Source organism: Bubalus kerabau, chromosome 5, assembly GCF_029407905.1.
Source record: "Bubalus kerabau isolate K-KA32 ecotype Philippines breed swamp buffalo chromosome 5, PCC_UOA_SB_1v2, whole genome shotgun sequence".
Classification (NCBI taxonomy): domain Eukaryota; kingdom Metazoa; phylum Chordata; class Mammalia; order Artiodactyla; family Bovidae; genus Bubalus; species Bubalus kerabau.
Genome location: NC_073628.1, coordinates 12032886 through 12056356, shown reverse-complemented (window position 1 = coordinate 12056356; position 23471 = coordinate 12032886). Strand labels below are relative to the sequence as shown.

General features: G+C 42.4%; 1 pseudogene; it reads right to left on the bottom strand.

The window, feature by feature from the left end:
- Positions 1–15188: 15188 nt before the first annotated feature.
- On the bottom strand, positions 15189–23092 carry LOC129654155 (pregnancy-associated glycoprotein 1-like; annotated as a pseudogene).
- Positions 23093–23471: the final 379 nt, after the last annotated feature.

Here is a 23471-nt window from a genome sequence, read left to right as displayed (position 1 = left end):
GTAGAAACACAGTGACTATTTCTACTTTAGTATTTGTTTGTCCTAATCAAGGTCTTTTGAAAATACTAAAATCACTAGAATTATGGAGATCTCAAGTTTCCTCTAAAATCCCAACCAAGAATGTGACTTCCTTGGACCTGGAAGGGATGCGTTCACGTTTGGATCCACAGGTCTTAGCACAACAGTAAGTCTCCTGTATATGAACAAGTTACTTTTGAAAAGGGTGTTCAAAATCCCAATTGAGGTAGGACAAGAGCCGTGGTGGTTGAAAAGAGCCAAGAGTGTGAAATAGGAGGAAACAAGTTTTCACTGGTTTATCTGAAAGACTTGGCAAATATCATCTGGCTTTGTGTGTAGTGATTGAGCTGTGGTTTAGAGGAGCATTCCCTGTTGCCCAGGATGAGCAAGAGAGAAGAAAGAGGAGATTGAACTGTGAAAATCAAACATGTATGTCTAGTATTGTCTGTGTATGTCAAGTATGTCTAGTATTGAAGAGATGTAAGTCCTGTCAATTTATCTGCTCCCTCCTGAGAAGAATTAAAGTTCTAAAAGAGGAAAGGTCCTCACTATGCTAGCACCTTATTCCTCCTCTGCCCAGTGAACATTGATTTCTAATGCCATTTCTTTATAAACAGAGGATGTGCTCTGTATGATTGAAGTCTTCTAATTTACTGTTCCGTATAATCTTCTGGTGCTGTTCTTTCCCCAAGCACATGGGGCCCTGGGGCCTGGCAGGCTCTGTTTTGGATGCACAGTGCAGTGTATGGGAATCTGCTGTCGTCTGGGCTCTGGGTTATATCTTCGGCCTTGGCTCACATGTGAGGCGTTAACTCTGAAGGTGAGTGAAGTTGCTCAGTCGTGTCCAACTCTTTGCGACTCCGTGGACTGTAGCCCACCAGGCTCCTCTGTCCATGGGATTCTCCAGGCAAGAATACTGGAGTGGGTTGCCATTTCCTTCACCAATGGGGTTAATTCTAGTTGGGTTTATTTCGATCATCTTGCTCTTTATCTTCAGTTTATCCCATGTTCTTTCTTCCCGTGTCTCTTTTTATCCCTGACTTCTTTGTGACTGAGTAGTTTTTATGATTCCCTTTTATATCCTTTGTCACTTTATTAAGTGTAACTGTTTTTAAATAGTTTTAAGATCCATAGTATTCATCTTTAACTTGCCAGTATACCATTATTAATTATGATAATTATTAAATCATTTATTTATTTATCATTTCTTTGTCTGTACTGGGTCCTAGTGTGGCATGCAGAATCTTCCTTGTGATAGGGACTCTCTATTTGAGGAGGGAAAGCTCAGTACTTGCAGCATGTAAACTGTATTTGAGACATGCAGGCTTAGTTGTTCAGTGGCATGTGGGATCTTAGTTCTCTGGCAAAGGAACAAACCTTTGCCATTTGCAAATGCTTTGCATTGCAAAGCAGATCCTTAACCACTGGACAACCAAGGAAGTCCATATATTTACCTTTTAATACATATTACATGTTTATCATTTTGGGTACTGTTCATTCCACCTGTAGATCCAGATTTTCACTTCGTTTTAAATTCCTTCTGACTTGAAACCTTTTGTAAAAGGTCTGTTGGTTGTGATGCAGTCTTGTAGTTGTTGTATGTCTGAGAAAGTATTTTATCTGTTTTTGATATGTATTTTTCTTGGGTATAGAATTCTGAGTCAATCATATTTCTCTCAGCATTTAAGATGTGGTGCCAGTGTCCTCTGGCTAACATTGTTTCATTTGCCTAATCTGCTGTCATCCCCATTTTTTGTTGTACTCTGTCTGTTTCTCCTTCTTGTTACGTTTCTTTCACTGATCGTCTTAAACCATGAATTATGCTGTGCCTTTGTATAGTTGTCATACTTCTTGTCCTTGAATTAATTGAGCTTCTGTGTTAATGGGTTTAAAGCTTTCATTATACCTGGGAATTTTTCAGCCAGTAATTATGAAGTTATTTGCTCCATTCTCCTGCCGTTCACTTCCTGTGGGATTCCATTTACACATATTTTAGCACTCTTGGTGCTCTATAGATGGAGAACTCTTGAGGCTACTGTAAGAATAAGACTGAAAATCAGAGGCAGGAGGCTTAAGTTCAAATCCTGAGAACACCAGAGTACTCCTGACTCCAGGGAACATTAATCAACAGGAGCTCATCAAACACCTCCATACCTACACTTAACTCAAGTACCACCCATAGGCCAACAAGTCCCAGAGCAAGACATACCACACAAATTCTCCAACAACACAGGAACATAACCCTGAGTTTCAATATACAGGCTGCCCAAAGTCACTCCAAACCCATTGACATCTCATAACTCATTACTGGACACTTCATTGCACTTCAGAGAGAAGAAATCCAGCTCCACCCACCAAAACACCTACACAAGCTTCCCTAAGCAAGAAACCTTGACAAGCCACCAGTCCAACACCACCCACAGAGAGGAAACATCACAATAAAGAGAACTCCACAAACTGCCAGAATACGGAAAGACGGCCCCAAACACAGCAATATAAACAAGATGAAGAGGTGGAGAAATACACAGCAGGCAAAGGAACAGGATAAATGTCCACCAAACCAAACAAAAGAAGAAGAGATAGGGAAGCTACCTAATAAAGAATTCCGAGTAATGATAGTGAAAATGATCTAAAATCTTGAAAACAAAAAGGAATTACAGATAAATGACCTGGAGACAAGGATTGGGAAGATGCAAGAAAGGTTTAACAAGGACCTAGAAGAAATAAAAAAGAATCAATATATAATGAATAATGCAATAAGTGAGATAAAAAAAAAAAAACACACTGGAGGGAACCAAGAGTAGGATAACAGAGGCAGAAGATAGGATAAGTGAGGTAGATGATAGAATGGTAGAACTCAATGAAACAGAGAGGGGAAACAAACAAACAAAAAAAGTATTAAAAGAAATGAGGACAATCTCAGAGACGTCTGGGACAATGCTAAATGCCCCAACATTTGAATCATAGGAGTCCCAGAAGAAGACGACAAAAAGAAAGACCATGAGAAAATACCTGAGATAATAGTTGAAAACTTCTCTAAATTGGGGAAGGAAATAATCACGCAAGTCCAAGAAACCCAGAGAGTCCCAAATAGGATAAACCCAAGGGGAAACACCCAAAACACATATTAATCAAATTAACAAAGATCAAACACAAAGCACAAATATTAAAAGCAGCAAGAAAAAAAAACAAATAGCACACAAGGGGATTCCCATAAGGATAACAGCTGATCTTTCAATAGAAACTCTTCAGGCCAGGAAGGAATGGCAGGGCATATTTAATGTGATGAAAAAAAAAAAACTACAGCCCAGATTACTGTACCCAGCAAGGATCCCATTCAAATATGTAGGAGAAATCAAAAGCTTTACAGAAAAGCAAAAGCTGAGAGAATTCAGCACCACCAAACCGGATCTCCAACAAATACTAAAGGATATTCTCTAGAGAGGAAACAGAGAAAGGGCATATAATCTCAAACCCAAGACAATAAAGTAAATGGCAATGAGATCATACTTATCAATAATGACCTTAAATGTATATGGGTTGAATGCCCCAAACAAAAGACAAAGACTGGCTGAATGGATACAAAAACAAGACTCCTATATAGTTGCCTACAAGAGACTGACCTCGAAAAAATGGACACATTCAGACTGAAAGTAAAGGGCTGGAAAAAGATATCTCACGCAAATAGAGACCAAAAGAAAGCAGGAGTAGCAATCCTCATATCAGATAAAATAGACTTTAAAACAAAGGCTGTGAATAGGGACAAAGAAGGACACTACATAATGATCAAAATATCAATCCAAGAGGATGACAATTATAAATATAAATGCACCCAACATAAGAGCACAGCAAAATGTAAGACAAATGTTAACAAGTATGAAAGGGGAAATTAACAATAACAAAATAATAGTGGGAGACTTTAATACCCTATTCACACCTATGACTAGATCAACTAAACAGAAAATTAACAAGGAAACACAAACTTTAAATGATACAATAGACCTGTTAGACCTAATTGATATCTATAGGACATTTCACCCCAAAACAATGAATTTCAACTTTTTCTCAAGTGCACACGGAACCTTCTCCAGGATAGATCACATCCTGGGCCATAAATCTAGCCTTGGTAAACTCAAAAAAATTGAAATAATTCCAAGCGTCTTTTCTGACCACAATGCAGTAAGATTAGATCTCAATTACAGGAGGAAAACTATTAAAAATTCCAACATAGGGAGGCTGAACAACACGCTGATGAATAACCAACAAATCACAGAAGAAATCAAAATATGCATAGAAACAAATGAAAATGAAAACACAACAACCCAAACCCTGTGGGACATGGTAAAAGCAGTGCTAAGGGGAAGGTTCATCACAATACAGGCATATCTCAATCAAAAAATGGGCCAAAGAACTAAATAGACATTTCTCCAAAGAAGACATACAGATGGCTAACAAACACATGAAAAGATGCTCAACATCACTCATTATCAGAGAAATGCAAATCAAAACCACTATGAGGTACCATTTCACACCAGTCAGAATGGCTGCGATCCAAAAGTCTACAAGTAATAAATGCTGGAGAGGGTGTGGAGAAAAGGGAACCCTCTTACACTGTTGGTGGGAATGCAAACTAGTACAGCCACTATGGAGAACAGTGTGGAGATTCCTTAAAAAACTGGAAATAGACCTGCCTTATGATCCAGCAATCCCACTGCTGGGCATACACACTGAGGAAACCAGAAGGGAAAGAGACACGTGTACCCCAATGTTCATCGCAGCACTGTTTATAATAGCCAGGACATGGAAGCAACCTAGATGTCCATCAGCAGATGAATGGATAAGAAAGCAGTGGTACATATACACAATGGAGTATTATTCAGCCATTAAAAAGAATACATTTGAATCAGTTCTAATGAGGTGGATGAAACTGGAGCCTATTATACAGAGTGAAGTAAGCCAGAAAGCAAAACACCAATACAGTATACTAACGCATATATATGGAATTTAGAAAGATGGTAACAATAACCCTGTGTACGAGACAGCAAAAGAGACACTGATGTATAGAACAGTCTTATGGACTCTGTGAGAGAGGGAGAGGGTGGGAAGATTTGGGAGAATGGCATTGAAACTTGTAAAATATCATGTATGAAACGAGTTGCCAGTCCAGGTTCGATGCATGATACTGGATGCTTGGGGCTGGTGCACTGGGACGACCCAGAGGGATGGAATGGGGAGGGAGGAGGGAGGAGGGTTCAGGATGGGGAACACATGTATACCTGTGGCCGATTCATTTTGATATTTGGCAAAACTAATACAGTTTTGTAAAGTTTAAAAATAAAATAAAATTTTAAAAAAAAGAAAGAAACAAGAAAAAAGTCAAATAAATAACCTAACTCTACACCTAAAGGAACTAGAAAAGGAAGAAATGAAGAACCCCAGGGTTAGTAGAAGGAAAGAAATCTTCAAAATTCAGGCAGAAATACATGCAAAAGAAACAAAAGAAACCATAGCAAAAATCAACAAAGCCAAAAGCTGGTTCTTTGAGAAGATAAATAAAATTGACAAAGCATTAGCCAGACTCATCAAGAAACAAAGGGAGAAAAATCAAATCTATAAAATTAGAAATGAAAATGGAGAGATCACAGCAGACAACACAGAAATACAAAGGATCATAAGAGACTACCATCAGCAATTATATGCCAAGAAAATGGACAACATGGAAGAAATGGACAAATTCTTAGAAAAGTACAACTTTCCAAAACTGAACCAGGAAGAAATAGAAAATCTCAACAGACCCATCACAAGCACAGAAATTGAAACTGTAATCAGAAATCTTCCAGCAAACAAAACTCCAGACGGCTTCACAGCTGAATTCTACCAAAAATTTAGAGAAGAGCTAATACCTATCCTACTTAAACTTTCAGAAAATTGCAGAGGAAGGTAAACCTCCAAACTCATTCTATGAGGCCACCATCACCCTAATACAAAAACCTGAGAAAGATGCCACAAAAAAAGAAAACTACAGGCTAATATCACTGATGAACATAGATGCAAAAATCCTATGGACCTAAGGACACCTTATTTTGACAAAGGACGCAAGAATACACAATGGAGAAAAGACCATCTCTTTAACAAGTGTTGCTGGGAAAACTAGTCAGCCACTTGTAAAAGAATGAAACTAGAACACTTTCTAACACCATACACAAAAATAAACTCAAAATGGATTAAAGATCTAAATGTACAACCAGAAACTATAAAACTCTTAGTGGAGAACCTAGTGGAGAACAAAACCCTCTCTGACATAAATCACGACAGGATCCTCTATGACCCACCTCCCAGAATATTGGAAATAAAAGCAAAAAGGAAACAAATGGGACCTAATTAAAATTAAAAGCTTATTTACAACAAAGGAAACTATAAGCAAGGTGAAAAGACAGCCTTCAGAATGGGAGAAAATAATAGCAAATGAAGCAAGTGAAAAAGAATTAATCTCAAAAATATACAAGCAACTCCTGCAGCTCAATTCCAGAAAAGTAAACGACCCAATCAAAAAATGGGCCAAAGAAATAAACAGACATTTCTCCAAAGAAGACATACAGATGGCTAACAAACACATGAAAAGTTGCTCAACATCACTCATTATCAGAGAAATGCAAATCAAAACCACAATGAGGTACCATTTCACGCCAGTCAGAATGGCTGCTATCCAAAAGTCTACAAGCAGCAAATGCTGAGGAGGGTGTGGAGAAAAGGGAACCCTCTTACACTGTTGGTGGGAATGAAAACTACTACAGCCACTATGGAGAACAGTGTGGAGATTCCTTAAGAAACTGGAAATTGAACTGCCATATGACCCAACAATCCCACTCCTGGGCATACACACCAAAGAAACCAGAACTGAAAGAAATACATGTACCCCAAAGTTCATCGCAGCACTGTTTATCATAGCCAGAACATGGTAGCAACCTAGATGCTGATCAGCAGATGAAAAGATAAGAAAGCTTTGGAACGTATACACAATGGAGAATTACTCAGCCATTTAAAAGAATACATTTGAATCAGTTCTCATGAGGTGTATGAAACTGGAGCCTATTATACAGAGTGAAGTAAGCCAGACAGAAAAACACCAATATAGTATACTTATGCACATGTATGGAATTTAGAAAGATGGTAAAAATAAGCCTGTATGAGACAGGAAAAGAGACACAGATGTATAGAACAGTCTTCTGGACTCTGTGGGAGAGGGCGATGGTGGGATGATTTGGGAGAATGGTATTGAAACATGTACAGTATCATATGTGAAACGAATCTCCAGTCCAGGTTCAATGCATGATACAGGATGCTTGTGGCTGGTGAACTGGGATGACCCAGAGGGATGGTATGGGGACGGAGGTGGGAGGGGGATTCAGGATGGGGAACATGTGTACACCCATGGAGGATTCATGTTGATGTGTGGCAAATCCAACACAGTATTGTAAAGTAATTAGCCAGCAATTAAGTAAATTTATCTTATAAAATGAGTAATTTCCAAGCTGGTGGATGGGGACAATATTAGACATGGTGCAATTTAAGACTCAATGATTGTTCCCTATAATTCAGACCAGTACTATCAGCTCTCTGCTAAAAACTTGAAGGGCATCACCTGTACCTCCCACAGTTCTCTATATGTAGCTCTCTCCTGTGAACTCTAACTATACAGAGTCATAAATGTCTCTTCTTGGGGAGACTATTTGTCTCTGCCTAGGTACACCTTCCATGTATGTGTTGGAAACTATTTCTAGAGTTGGGGCAATTGTAGAACTCTCCTTGCTTGCTCCCTGCCTCAGGAATCCATTCTCTCCTGCCAGATGTTTGATGTAAAACAATGCTCTTTCATTTGTCTTTTCTACTTTGGAGTTATTTGAAATAGGAGGATAAATGTGTCCTTTACTCCTTTATGTCGACTAAAATGGAGGTCCCCCTGCAATCAGAACTCACTGAATGCCTTGTGAATGCTAGGCACTGACTTCTGTGCATGGATGCAAACTTTATTGGGGATATTTGTTGGGGCCTAGGGAGCCCCAGTCTTGCTGGAAAAACATGCCAATTACAAATAGTATTTTCTATGTGGTATGTTCAGTTCAGTTCAGTCGCTCAGTCATGTCTGACTCTTTGCAACCCCATGAACTGCAGCACAACAGGGTTCACTGTTCTTCACCACCTCCTGGAGGTTGGGCAAACTCATGTCCATCGAGTTGGTGATTCCATCCAACCACCTCATCCTCTGTCATCCTCTTCTCCTCCTGCCTTCAATCTTTCCCAGTAGCAGGGTCTTTTCTTTTCTTTTCTTTTCTTTTTTCTTTTAATTGTTTTTATATTTTATTTTATTTTTTAACTTTACAATATTGTATTGGTTTTGCCTGAGTCAGTTCTTCACATCAGTTGGTCAAAGTATTGGAGGTTCAATTTCAGCACTGGTCCTTCCAATAAATATTCAGGATTGATTTCCTTTAGGATGACTGGGTGGGTCTCCTTGCAGTCCAAGGCACTCTCAACAGACTTGTCCAACACCAGAGTTCAAAACCATCAATTGTTCATCGCTCACCATTCTTTATGGTGCAACTGTCACATCCATACATGACAACTGGAAAAATCATAGCTTTGATTATACTGAAATTTTCAGCAAAGTAATGTCTCTACTTTTAAAAAATTTGTATAGGTTTGTCATAGTTTTTCTTCAAACGAGCAAGCATCTTTTAGTTTCATGGCTGTAGTCATCATCTGCAGTGATCTTGGAGTCCCCAAAATTAAAGTCTCTCACTGTTTCCATTGTTTCCCCATCTATTTGCAATGAAGTGATGAGACCAAATGCCAAGATCTTCATTCTCTGAATGTGAAGTTTAAACCATATATTTCACTTTCCTATTTCACATTTATCAAGAGTCTCTTTAGTTCCTCTTCAATTTCTGCCATGAGAGTGGTGTCTTCTGCATATCTGAGGCTAATTATACTTCTTCCAATAATCTTGATTCCAGCTTGTGCTTCATCCAGTTGGGCATTTCACATGACGTACTCTGCATATAAGTTAAATAAGCAAGGTGACAATATACAGCCTTTATATACTCCTTTCCCAATTTGGAACCAGTCTGCTCTTCCATGTTCAGTTCTACCTGTTGCTTCTTGACCTGCATACAGATTTCTCTGAAGGCAGGTAAGATCGTCTGGTAACCCCATCTTTGTAAGTTTTCCACAGTTTGTTGTGATCCACACAGTAAAACCCTTTTGCATGGTGAATAAATCAGAAGTAGGTGTTTTTCTAGAATTCTCTTGCTTATTCTATGATCCAACGAATGTTGACAATTTGATCTCTGGTTCCTCTGCCTTTTCTAAATCCAGCTTGAACATATGGAATTTCACAGTTTATGTACTGTTCAAGACTTGCAGAAATTACTTTGGTAGCATGTGAGATGACTGCAACTGTGTGGTAGTCGAACATTCTTTTAAATCACCTTTCTTGGGGATTGCAAGGAAAACAACCTTTCCAGTCCTGTGGTCACTGCTGAGTTTTCCACATGTGCTGGCATATTGGTGCAGCACTTTAACAGCATCATCTTTTAGGACCTGATATAGCTCTACTGCAATGCCATCACCTTCACTAGCTTTGCTCTTAGTGATGCTTCTCAAGACCCATTTGACTTCGCTTTTCAGGATTGTTTAGCTCTAGGTGAGTGATCACACCATCGTGGTTATCAGAGTCATTAATATCTTTTTTGTGCAGTTCTTCTATGGATTCTTTCACCCTCTTCTTCATATATATTCTGCTTCTGTTAGGTCCATCCCATGTCTCTCTTTAAGTGTGCCCATCTTTCCCTGAAACATTCCTCTCCTATCTCTAATTTTCTTGAAGCGATCTCTGGTCTTTACCACTCTACTGTTTTCCTCTATTTCTTTGCACTGATCACTAGGAAGGCTTTTGTTTTTTAGTCCCTTCTTGTTTTTCTTTGGAACTCTGCATTCAGATGGGTATGTCTTTCTTTTCTACTTTGCCTTTTGCTTCTCTTCTTTTCTAAGTTATTTGTAAGGCCTTCTCAGACAAACTTTTTGCATTTCTTTTTTTAAGGATTGTCTTGATATGGTATGTAAAGACCAAAAAAATTAAGATCATGGCATCCCATTCCATTACTTCATGGCAAATACATTGAGAAACAATGAAAACAGTGACAGGGTTTATTATCCTGGGCTCCAAAATCACTGGAGATAGTGACTGCAGCTGTGAAAAAGAGACGTTGATCCTTGGAAGATAAAGCTATGAAAAACCTAGACAGCATACTAAAAAGCAGAGACATTACTTTACAGCAAAGATCTGTAGAGTCAAAGCTATGGTTTTGCCAGAAGTTATGATGGATGTGCGAGTTGGACCATAAGGAAAGCTGAATGCCAAAGAATTGATGTTTTTAAACTCTGGTTTTGGACAAGACTTTTGAGAGTCCCTTGGACTGCAAAGAGATCCAACCAGTCCACCCTAAAGGAAATAAGCCTTGAATATTCATTGGAAGGACCAATGCTGAAGCTGAACCTCCAATACTTTGACCAATTTATGGGAAGAACAGACTCATTAGAAAAGACCCTTATGCAGGGAAAGATTAAAGGCAGAAGGCAAAGGGGAAGACAGAAGATGAAATTGTTGGGTGGCATCACCAACCTGATGAACATGAGTTTGAGCAAGCTCCGGGAGTTTGTGATGGACAGGGAAGCCTGGCAAGCTGCACCCCATGATATAGCAAAGAGTTGGACATGACTGAGAGACTGAACTGAACTGATGTACAGAGGACATCAGAGAGCAGGCAAAAGTCTTTGGGGTCCAGTCAAGCCTGTGGCCCTGGTGGGAGTGGTGAAAGATTTAGGTGGAAGGGGAGGCTTCCCATCCTCTGGTGAAGGTCCTTGAATCCAAGGCAAGGAGCACAAGATTTTGAATGTATTACCAAATATTGTTTTCTAAAAAAAAACAAAAAACTGTTTTCTGCAGGAGTGAGAACTTTGACTGAGTCTGTTCTCTAGATTTTACTGAGGGATGTGGAAGGGATCTGGAGTGGACTGAGTCTGCAAAAATTAGGTGACCAGCTACTGGAGGGCTAGGCTTAGGGTAGACATTCTGCACTAGATGGAAAACAAATCCAGTGAAAAAGTGTCCCTTCTGGAGTGTACATGCCAATGTATCACATTGTTTCAGCACATCATTTCAATGGTGTCTGGGGGCACACCAGAAATGCATGATTGGTGGTTTGCTTTTGTTAATTCCTGTGAGTAGTTTGATGACTAGATATTTGGTTACTTAACTGAATGGTTGAAATTATACTTGGGAAAGAAAACTAGATGAGGTCCACACATATTTTGACATTAAACAGCAAGCATAGGAAGGTTAATAAGGCAACTATAGGTAATTTAAACCTGAGGGGCCAAATGGAGAAAGATTCATTTAACAGACTGAGATTGAACTGTACATATTGCCATAGTTTTTGCTATGACAAGTAGCCATAACAACTACTTATTGCTACGCTGGAGATGTGGGAAACTGACAAGAGGCCAAGAGCCTGTACGATTTTCCTTGTAGTGTGATTTCAAGTAGTTGACAAGGAAAGGCTGACTGGTAAGGCTGAGGAAGGGAATGATCTGAGTCAGTAATCATTAGTGCTTGTGGGAGCCCAGAAAACAGAAGCACCAGCTCAGAGTTCTGGGTCAGGGTTCAGAAATAGATGTCATTTGGCTTGAATCAATATTTAGCCTTGGGAATGGCAGCCATAACCTCTAAATAGATTTCCTTCTCCCCAGGTGGCAGAATAATTCATATTTGTTCCAGACTCAGGAACCCAGAAAGCCCTCTCAGGGCCACTTGTCCTCAGCAGGCACACATGAAATCTAGAAGGTGGAGCTATCATCATGGTGCCCATTTTCTAGATGAGAAAACTGAGGTTAAGAGACTTTATCAAACACACACAGATAAGTAAGTGAAAAGCCAAGCACAAACCCAGGGTAACAGTCCTCAAATTCTGTGTTTTTGCTCCACACCCACTGGGAGTGGTGGGTGGTGATCTGGAAGCAATGCTTAGGCAGAAGCAAACAATATTCACGTTTAAATTGAAGAAAGTAAGGAAAACCACTAGAACATTCAGCTGTGACCTAAATCAAATCCCTTATGATTATATAGTGGAGATGAAAAGTAGATTCAAGGGATTAGGTCTGTTAGCCTGAAGAACTATGGATGGAGGTTTGTAACATTGTATGGGAGGTGGTCATCAAAATCATCCTCAAGAAAAACAAATGTTACAAGGCAAAGTGGTTACCTGAGGAGGCCTTAAAAACAGCTGAGAAAATAAGAGAAGTGAAAGGCAAAGGAGAAAGGGAAAGATATAACAAATGGAATGCAGACTTCCAGAGAATAGCAAGGAGAGGTAAGAAAGTCTTCACAAGTGAATAGTGCAAGAATTAGAGGAAAAAAACAATTGTAAAGAGCATAGATCTCTTCAAGAAAAGCGGAGATACCAGAGGAACACTTCGTGCAAAGATGGGCACGATAAAGGACAGAAAAGTCAAAGACCTAACAGAAGCAGATGAGATTAAGAAGAGGTGAAAAGAATGCATGGAAGAATTATACAAAAATGGTCATAATGACCAGGATAGGGATGATGCTGGGGTCACTCACATAAAGCCGGATATGCTGGAGTATGAAGTCAAGTGGGCTTTAGGAAGCATCACTACAAGAAAAGCTAGGGATGGTGATGGAATTCCAGCTGAGCTGTTTAAAAATCCTAAAGAATGAGGTTGTCAAAGTGCTTCATTCAATATGTCAGCAAATTTGGAAAGCTCTGCAGTGACCACAGTGCTGGAAAAGGTCAATTTCCTTTCCAATCCAAACAAAAGGCAATTCCAAAGAATGTTCAACCTATCATGCCATTGTGCTCATCTCACTTGCTAGCAAGGCAATGCTCAAAATCCTTCAAGCTAAGTTTCAACAGTTCATGAACTGAGAATTTCCAGATATACAAACTGGTTTGAGGAAGCAGAGATCAAATTGCCAACATAAATTGGATCATAGAGAAAGCAAGGGAATCTCAGAAAAACATTTCACTGACTATGCTAAAGCCTTTCACTGTGTGAACCACAACAAACTGTGGAAAATTCTTAAGGAAATGGAAGTACCAGATCAACTTACCTTTCTTCTAACAAGACTATATGTAGGTCAAAAAGCAGCAGTTAGAATCAGACATGGAACAACTGAAAGATTTAAAATTGGGAAAGGAGAATGGCAAGGTATACATTGTCACTCTGGTTATTTAACGTATATGTAGGATACATCTTTCAATATGCTGGTCTGGATAAATCCCAAGCTAGAATCAAGATTGCTGGGAGAAGTATCAACATCCACAGATATGAAGATAACACTACCATAATAGCAGAAAGTAAAAAAGAGCTAAAGAACCTCTCGATGAGGAGAGGAGATAAAAAAAACTAGCTTAAACTCAACATTCAAAAAACTATTCACAAAAAGATACTCAACATTCATGGAATCCAGTCCTACCACTTCGTAGCATATAGATGAATGAGAAGTGGAAACAGTGGCAGATTTTATTTTCTTGGGCTCCAAAATCGCTATGGACCTTGACTGCAGCCACAAAATTAAAAGACACTTGCTCCTTGGAAGGAAGAAAGGTTATGAAAAACCTGCACAGTGTATTAAAAAGCAGAGACTCACTTTGCTACAGAGGTCTGTAGTGTCAAAGCTATCATTTTTCCAATAATCATGAACAGATGTGAGATCAGGACCATATGAAATGGTGAATGCCAAAGAATTGAGCTTTTGAACTGTGGTGCTTGATTCTTGAGAGTCCCTTATACAACAAGGAGATCAAACCAGTCAATCTGAGAGTAAATCAACCTGTGACCCCTGCTGGCTCAGCTGAGGCATCTACTGAGGGCCTCCAGGGGGAAAGAATGGATGGTTCCACTGCAAAAGCGCCTGACCACGGCGGCTCCAAGCAAACAGTTTGTACCCCACCCATGGAGAAGCTCAGAAAGGCTGAAGGCTCTGTGTACCCTATGTCTCTCAATACATGCGTTGTATTCTCCCAAGCAGCATGGAGGCCAAGGGAGGGGCATTCTGGGCCCTGGAGGAGGGGGGTGGCTCATGGATCCACTGGGGCCACCACTTACCAAGTAGGACTGGAAAGGACAGTGCAGGCATATGTGGCAGAGAGCTGGTGGCTGGGGTGTTGGAACAAGAAGGAACCAGCTCTGCATGAAGTACCTCACCCAAACTCCCCTGGAGGAGAAGTCTAGCAATAAGACCATCTGAGATGGGATGGAGAGAGTCTATTTCATTACCCTTCATAATTCTTCTGAATGAGGAGGTGGTGAAGTTGGTGGGTCATCACAAACCATTCCATGGCCTAGAATATCTCCCAGTCGCTTTCTTTGAGGCTGCCTCTTCCCAGCTTCAGTCATGTAGTTTTGGAAGAAATTGACAATAATGTGTGCAGTGGGGTCAGGGCCACACGACCATCTAAACTCAATCAGGGCCCTATGGCCCTGCCAGGATGGCTGATCTAGGACTGTATGTGTGATCTGAGGTGGGTCATTCAGAGAACACCCTCGAACTCTGACGTCTTCAATCTTTTCTTTCCTTATTGGAGATGCCTTCAGGATTTAAAACCCTAGGGCAGGTAGCTTGGACTCCCTCACTAGGTGTAGAAGCCTTAAGGAAGAAAGTTGTCAGTCTAAGACCATCAAAGAAGAGGGAATGAAAGAGTGAGGGTGTGAAATAGAGACCTGATGACTTCTGATTTCTTGGGTCCAGTCATTGAGATCTTTGTATTTGCTCTGAGTCTTGTGTCCTAGATTCCCAGAATCATTTCAGTGAGTCTCCCTTTTCCTGGAAGCCAGTTGAAAGTGGGCTCCTCTCAACTGTGATTCAGACTTGGTTCTAGATCCTTCCCGATCATTGCACACCTCCCAGACACAAACAGAGGCACCCATTTGTTTCGGCACCATTACAAGCAAAACACTTTATTCTTTACTGAGAATAGAGTGTGCAGACCACAAAACACAGTTCACCAGCATCCTGGGCAGGCGTACCCTAAGTGTGATTTAATGTTTGCTCAGAGCGGCCTTACTGATTCCTGAACCACTCCAAGTATTTATACTGCCTGTGCCAGGCCAATCCTGTCATTTCCTTGATCCAAGACTGAGAAATACAGCCTCAGGAAGATGTCACCCAGCATCCAGGTGTCTCTAGATGTCCTCACTGTGTTCTCTTTAAAGGTGGTATAGCAGTGGCCTCTAGAATCCTGGGGGAGTCAGAGACACATATCAGTCAGCCTGAGCCCTTAACTGCGACTCCCACAAATATCCAGATCCAGCACAATTCTTGATTTTATTTCCCTCTTTGGGTAAATATCAAGGGATTTCTCCTTAACAGGGGATATGAGAGTATCCACAACCAAAGGGGCCAAGATATGAGGTTGCCATAAGGAAGGGTGTGAGAGAGGGTAGGTCTTGGAGTTGGGGATACAGAGGAGTGATAAACCACAAAGTCCTACTGTAGAGCATAAGGAAATACAATAAATGTCCAGTCATAAACCACATGAAAAAGAATAAGATAAAGAATATACATTTCTGTATGTGTATAACTGAGTCACATTGCTGTGCAGCAGATCTTAATGCAACACTGAAGATTAGCCACACTTCAATAAAATTTTTAGAAAAGAAAAGAGTGTCCATAGTTCTCCTCTCTCCCTGTTTATTTCCTTCTGACTCCTGCTCCTTGTTTTCTCTGCAGAGAATGCTGGTTCTCCTCCTTCATCCCCACAATCTGTACTTTATTTAAAAAACTTTATTTTGTATTGGAGTATAGCTGATTAACAATAGTCTGAGTTTCAGGGGGACAGCAAATGGACTCAACCATATATATCCATGTATCCTGGTCGCAAAAATACCCCTCCCATCCAGGTTGTCATATAATTAACCGGAGTTCACCATTCTACACAGTAACCCATTGTTGGTTATCCATCTTAAATAGAACAGTGCCCACAACACATTCTTGAAGATTTAACTTAGAAACTCTGGGAAGCTTCCTTTGGCCCAAACTCACCCTCTTTGGCCACTCCAGGCTTGGTTGGGTAATGTACTCTGGTTTTCCAACCCAACCGGTCAGTCCATAGCCCTCATCACCCAGATTAAGTACCCAGTGCCCCAATGCAGAGCACCTTGGGATGCCATTTGCATGGAATCCAGTGCAGTTTTGCCTAGAACCAAGCAACCCTCCATATGGCTCCATGAGTTTACTGTTTTAGAATTCCTGAAATTCCCTCCCTTCCTCAAAGTCTTCTTTGAGCCCATCAGCCAGCTCTGAACTCCCCTAGGGAGCTGACATGAAGCCTCCACTCTGTGCCGGGGCTGAGTAGTCACTGTGCACCCTTTATTCACATTAGCATCCAGCCTCCCCACAGAGGGGTCGGGTACCCCAACTCACCAAGGGGGCACCCGACCAGAGTTAGGGGAAGATGCATCCAAGAACTAGGGTGACCATGTAATTTATCATCCAAACCAGGAAAACTGCAAGAAGGAAAGGGAGACTGTTAATCCCTATGGTGGGACAGCACACTGGGAGTGTCCCCAGCCATTCTCCTTGTCACATGACTTATTTCAAGGACTGCCAGAGCTGACCTTCCATGTTCATCTATCTGAGGGTTTAGATTGAACTGAAGCTCTTTGAACACTGAGGAACTGAGTGATCCCATCTCCTTGTGACTCCCTCATGCCAGCATGGCGTTGTGTCTCCACATTTATTTCAAGATGATCAGTGTCCCAGATGGCCATTTACTCTCAAGTGGTTCATGTTGTGGGAGTCTCTGGCCAGCCCCAGGGCTCAGCAACATCTGCAATAGTGTGAGATGGCCTGCAGAGGGCACCCTCTTCCGCGTAGCAGCCCAAGGGTTCCTGCAAGTTCCTATTTGAAAACCACCCCTCAGGGTCCTTCCCTCACCTCGAGGATGTAGGCTTGAGCTGGGACTGGGTAGTTGATACCATTGATGGTGAAGATAATAGAGGACAGTGTATTGACCAGCCTCCCCACAGAGGCTGTTTTGTTTCAGCAAAACATGAAATGTAGTGCTGTTAGAGAGAGAGAGAGAGAGGTTGGCCCTGGAGATCCTTCTTGTGTGTGGAGACTTGGAGTGAGCCTGGAGCATGACCCTTCACCTCGGAACCCCTTGGCATGGCGCCGATGAGTTTCTGGATGTTATTGACCAGTCTTCTTGGGCCAAGGATCAGTAATGTCCTGGTATCCACAAAGGGCTCACAGCCGCCAGAACAAGCAATAACCTTTCTTTTCATGGAGATGCTGAGAGACAGTGTGACTAAGCAGGCATCAAGGTCACTCTGAGTCTCCCCAGAGATGCCCCCTTCCCGACTGTCTTCTATACAGCCCTTTGTCTCTTGCCCTCTTTTCCTTTGCTCCCGACACTGCACCTTCCTTGACATTCTTGAATGCAGTACTTGAATACACCAGGCTCTTTTGCACCTTGACACAAGCTGGTCTTCCTTCCTAGAGGAGCCCCCTCCACTTTGACTAGCAAATTTCTTCTCATCTTCCAGATCCCAGCTTAATTGTCATGGTTTCAGGGAAGTCTTTCCCCCACTGTTTATCAATCTCCTTTCTTGACAGTCTCTGTAGACACTTCCTCATGTCTAGCATGTACCAAAGTCACAATTCACTATGTGTGTGTCTCATTTCCTCTGCATCTGCTTTCTTAGATGGGAGGGCGAGTTTTATTCTCATTGCCTCCTTAAAGTGCCTGGCACACAGTGGATGCCCAATGCTTGTCTGTTTAGTGAGTGAATGAAGACTGTGAGAATAATGAATGAGAAACATCCATAGAGCTGTATCAGATTGGGAACAAATAACGGGTCAATCGCAGAGTGAAGATAGAGATTCACGAGGGCAGCTAATGCTCATAGTGGTGGGAGAGAGGGGCTCCTCTGGGAGAGGGTGTCTGCCAGCACTACTCCTAAAACCAGCCCAGACCCTGAGACCCTGGACAGGAAATACATGACTAGCCCACAGAAACTGCAAAGGATGGGTCAGCTTTTGTCTGAGGATATCATACAGAATCCTATGAATTATGCCTCTTGTCCTCAGATCACTCCTGGATTCCACCTTCCTGATTCTCTGTTATAGCCCCTGCCCCAATGTGTACCCATGAACTTGGGGTGTCTTTTTTATTAGTTGCTTTCACATCTTAAGACTCCAGCAAATCTCTCTATACTTCTCAGTAGTTGATCCCTTAGGAGACCAGTTCTCCCGATTTGCTCAGGACTTTCCCTGTTTTTAAACTGACATTTATCTGTACTGAGAACTTCCTTGGTCCCTGATACTTCGGGACAGTTGGTCATCTTATACCTCTGTTCAGGCTGGAGAAATTCTCCCTGATCCTCTGTTCATCACACTGTAGAGTCCTCTAACCATGCTCCATGCCTCACAGGGCAGTGGGTGCAATCCTCTCCCAGCTGCACAGACCTCTCTGGACCCTTTTAAGACCCTGGTAGAGCCCTGGTCAGAAGGCCTGGAGATTATGAACCCATGGGTTGTTTGCATATCTATCTGTTTGTGTGTTTGTTTGTATATGTGTTTGTATGTGGGTTTGTATGTGTCTCTGTGAGTGCTTGTGTGTCTCTGACTAGCTATGCATGTTTATATGTGTCTCTCTGTGTGTTTATATGTGTCTGCTTGTGTGCTTTGATGTGTTTGTGTGTCAGTGTCGTTTTGGGTGGTGTATATGTCTGTGTGACTGTGTGTCTGAGAATGCATTTGTGTGTGTCTGCCTGTGTCCATGTAGCAGGAGCATCACTTTGGCTAACTCTCAGAGGGAGAGGCTTACCGCTCCATTTGTACACTCCAGTCACCCACGTGGATCAATGGTACCCAGTTGAGCACTCCCTGATAGTAGGATTTATATACCCCACCAAACATCACCACACTGCCTTTCACCCTGCATGTGTAGAGAGAAGAGAGGGGGGGATCCTTGGAGGACAGTAACAACAGCACTGTCTGAGAGCTGTGCTAGTCCACCCATCAAGGCCCTGATAAGGTCCCCATTTACAGATGCAGAAATCGAGTCTAGAAGTGTTTGAGATCCAGTCCGAGGTCGGCTACTGGCTAATGAGTGGCACAGAGGAGGTTAGAAGCTGAGTCACCTGGCTGGGCTCCACCCACTCTATCTTCTGAAGATGCCCTACCTCCTGTGACCTGAGTGCTCAGACACACTCAGAGGACACGGTGCTGAAGCATATTGGATTTCTCCTTGTCCAGCTTGTCATTTTTCAGAAAAATCAAAGCCTGGGAGTTGTAAGGGTGTGGGTCCAGGACACCCAGTTTGGCTCTGCTGGCCTGTGACCTCTACTGTCCAAAGGGCCCCACACTCAGAAGGGACCCCACCTCTGTTCTCCCTGTCTTGAAATGCCTAGTATTTCTTGAGCAAGGGGTCACACATGTTTGTTTTGTGTCCCACACTTTCATTTTTCACTGGCTCCTGCAAATTGGGTTGCTGGCCAGGGCTCCCAGTGGAATGCGAAGGAGGAAGGAAAGATATCCACCATCCTTCTCCTTCCTTTCTTATCAAATTCATAAGCAAATCGTATTGCTTTTTCCTCCAAGTTGTTTCCTGTGACCTTCCATTAGTCTTCCCCCTCACTCAATCCCCTAGACCAAGTTACTGGTCTTGAGCCCAGGATCAGGGTTGTGTTCCAATAAAACGTTATCTATAAAGGCCAGTGGTGAAGCCAGGTACAGCCCTGGGGCTATATTTATCCTTGGTTAGATTATCTTTCAGGATTCTTCTTTATCAAATGTTCAATAATTTTCGTGCAACTGAAAGCATCTTATAGCTACTTTGGAGAAAGGGATTGTCCATCTCAGACTTACTTGCTCAAGTAGAAGGCAAAAACAGGCTCAAAAATGACACCTTGATTCTTCAGGTTGTCAAAAGTGGGGATAGCTCCAAAGACACATATGTTGGGGTAGTTCAAGCCCAAGATGCCATCAAAATGTGTACCCTCACACCCGTATTCCACAATGCTTAGACCGAACAGCTGGTCAGTCCTTACAAGGTCCCCAATCTGTGGGCAAGAAGAGGGTTCCCACTTTCAGATACAAGAAGTGGGGCTAGGACTGGGCTGGGGTGCATTGCCATTAAATCCTCAGAGAAGAATTGAGGCTGGGCTGTATCTTTGGTGGAACTCAGACGGTTAGATCATGCTGGGAGGAAAATTTGTGTTTCATTTGTGAGAGGCTGTGAATTTTAAAACATCTGCCCCTCTGAAAAGTACCACCTGAGTGAGTCAAATTGGCTTTGTGGCTTCTGTCCAGGTGGGGCAACCAAGAGTCAGGCCAGGACCCATTGGTGCCCCCTTGTGGACAAAATGAGTTGAGAGCAAGGTAGCCTTTTCTGTCAACACTATGACCTAATGACAGGAATGGAGTGAATTCTCTGTAAGGTACTGTGGATTCTGAATCTGTCCAGGAAGACAGAAGCCGAAAATGCAGTCTTTCTTGCAGGGTTCAATGAAACTGCTGCCTGGGATATTAACTTTTGGAGATATGTGTGTATTTGTGTGAGTGTCTATGAGAGAGAAAGTGAGAGAGGGGAACTACTCAAGTACTTTGGGGAGGCAGGCCATAGGTTTTATTAGACTCTCAAAGGTACCCTAGAGTGAGAACTCATTTATCAGGCCCCTTGACATCTCTGGCCTCCAGTTTCCCACTATGGATACCTGAAGCCCTTGACTGCCCCCAGGGTCCCCAGATCACTTTTATCCTGTCCCTAAACACCCTACAGCGATTTCAGTCCTGAAAAGCCAACCCAGCTCCACCGTTTGCCACAGGTGTGACCTCAGCAAGTCCTTTGCTGTCTGCACCTCAGTTTCCTTATATGTCTCATGAGCTAATCAGACCACCTGCTGTGTGGGGTTGTTGCAGGATTAAACCAATTATTACCTGAAAGTGCCTGGAACAGTCTGTGAATATAAAAGTGGGTGCTTTTTTTCCCCTCTTCTCCCTCCCAGCAAAATGAGCCTTGAACTGCTCATGGGCAGAGGAGCTGCAAGTCACTCTCCGGGTTAGCTAATCTGTTTGCTCATGTGTCACCACAGGCACTGCCTCCCCAGGGGCAGGATCCTGTGGATAAGATGGTCAATATCTATGGGAGTTAGGCTAGGAAAGGTCCTGCCAGATGGTCCTGCATCTGTTTTGCAAGCAGGGGTCACTCCACAGCCAGTACTGACTCAGCTTCTCTTTACACGTTACCCAAACGATGTTATAAGCAAGAAATCCCTTCATGCTCCCAGATCCATAGACGATCGAGAAGATTTTTTGGGTAGGCCAGAAGGTGGAAGACTTGTAATGTCTGAACCTAACTTGTGTAGCTGCAGACTCTAGAGACGAGTGTCATCAGGTGCCAAGGGTGGAAACAGGGCGGCAGGGCAAGTGAAGGATGGTCCAGGTACAGGGGGTCTGTACTCACAACAGGCTGGACTGGGGCAAAAGAAGGGGGGCACACACAAGTCAGATGAGCTGTGTCAAAGATAACCTGTAATTCCTGAGGGGGTGTTCCAATGGTGATGTTACCCACGTAGAGCATCTACAGATAGAAGGAGGGAGTGGATTAGTGCAGAAATGGCTACCCTCTATTCCCACATTGCTGCCTCCCTCTGGGTGCTATATACCTCTTGAGATCACTTTCCAACCACTGTGAAGCTCACAGCCTTTGATCACAGAGGTGCTTGCAATTGATTTTTTTTTCCTATGCTACATTGTATGCAGGATATGGATTCTATGACCAGGTATTGAAGCAGTACCTCCTGCATTGGAAGCACAGAGGCATAACCACTGGGAATCCAGGACTGTTGGACACCCATGGAAGTCCTGGTGCCTTCATTTGAGAAACTCTGTAGTCTCTTCAAACCCAGCCTTAGCACCCCCTTCTCCAGGAGGTCCTTCTTGATCAATCCCAGCCACTCACTCTAAACTCCGACCACATCCAATCAACACCACACAAGTGACCCTTTCATGTGACATGTATTTACTCTTTGCCTATCTCTCAGGCTGGCATGGGCATTCTTGAAGACAAAATAAGCCCTTTTTCTAATCAAAAAACAGTAACCACTATGTTAGATTCTGATGGCCTTACATGGAATACGGGTTCAGTAACTTTTTACTGCTGTGGTTCTTGCATCTGTGGAAATTGAATTCCTCTGCCCTGTTATTCCCAATTGCTTTGCAGTTGGTTTTACCTCCTGATCAGAGATGGTTCACTCTTCGTCTGTAACTAGTTCACTCCCTTAGTTCAGAAGGAACTGCTGCTGCTGCTGCTGCTGCTGCTGCTGCTGCTTTGCTAAGTCACTTCAGTTGTGTCCAATTCTGTGCAACCCCATAGACTGCATCCCACCAGGCTCCACCATCCCTGAGATTCTCCAGGCAAGAACACTGGAGTGGGTTACAATTTCCTTCTCCAATTCAGGAAAGTGAAAATTGAAAGTGAAGTCACTCAGTCATGTCCGACTCTTAGTGACCCCATGGACTGCAGCCTACCAGGCCTCTCCATCCTTGGGTTTTTCCAGGCAAGAGGACTGTAGTAGGTCATCATTGCCTTCTCCTCAGAAGGAACAATCTCCCTCAAACTAATGACACATCTTTGACACAGAAATGGATGTTTACCTGCCACCTGGTAATTTCTGGGCCCAGTCACCAAGACACGAGGATGATAGTGCCTTCTCCTCTGTGTGGGGCCTCTTTGGCCCAGTGCTTCTGCTCCTACAGAAGCCTCAGCCACAGCATCCCACCTGACATCTCCAGTTGAGCCCCAGTGGTAGGCTAGAGCACCAGGAAGTACTGTGGCAACCATCCTCCCAAAACACTCACATCCCTGATGTTCCTCAGGGGGTGAATAGTTATATTTGAGCCATGAGAAGAAATCTGAGACAGTCTGTAAGCATGTTCCTTGGGGAAATTGTTTGGCATGTTTTTTTCACTGAAGGTATTTCTCATGGTCTTCACTTTTTTAGAGATATTTTTTCACCGAACATTTTCAAAGAAAACAAAGAAGATGCTACAATTAGCTGTCAGTGTTAAGGTGTAACTGTCACTGCAATGGCACTGTGTATTTTCTAATCATTTTTATGAGTCACCTTATTATCAGAATTTTACGCATATTCCATGGCAAAGACGTAGGTTTGAATAAGGATTCTGTTCTATAATGTTGGGTGAGCCATATGACCATGTGGGGTCTCAGTCTCCCCTTTGGTAAAATAGTGGAATGTAATGATTCAAACCCTCCAAATAGGATATCTTGGGGATAAGTGAAGTGATGGATATAAGGTGCCTGATAAATAGGAAATCTCAACATGACAGCCAGTAGCATTGCTGT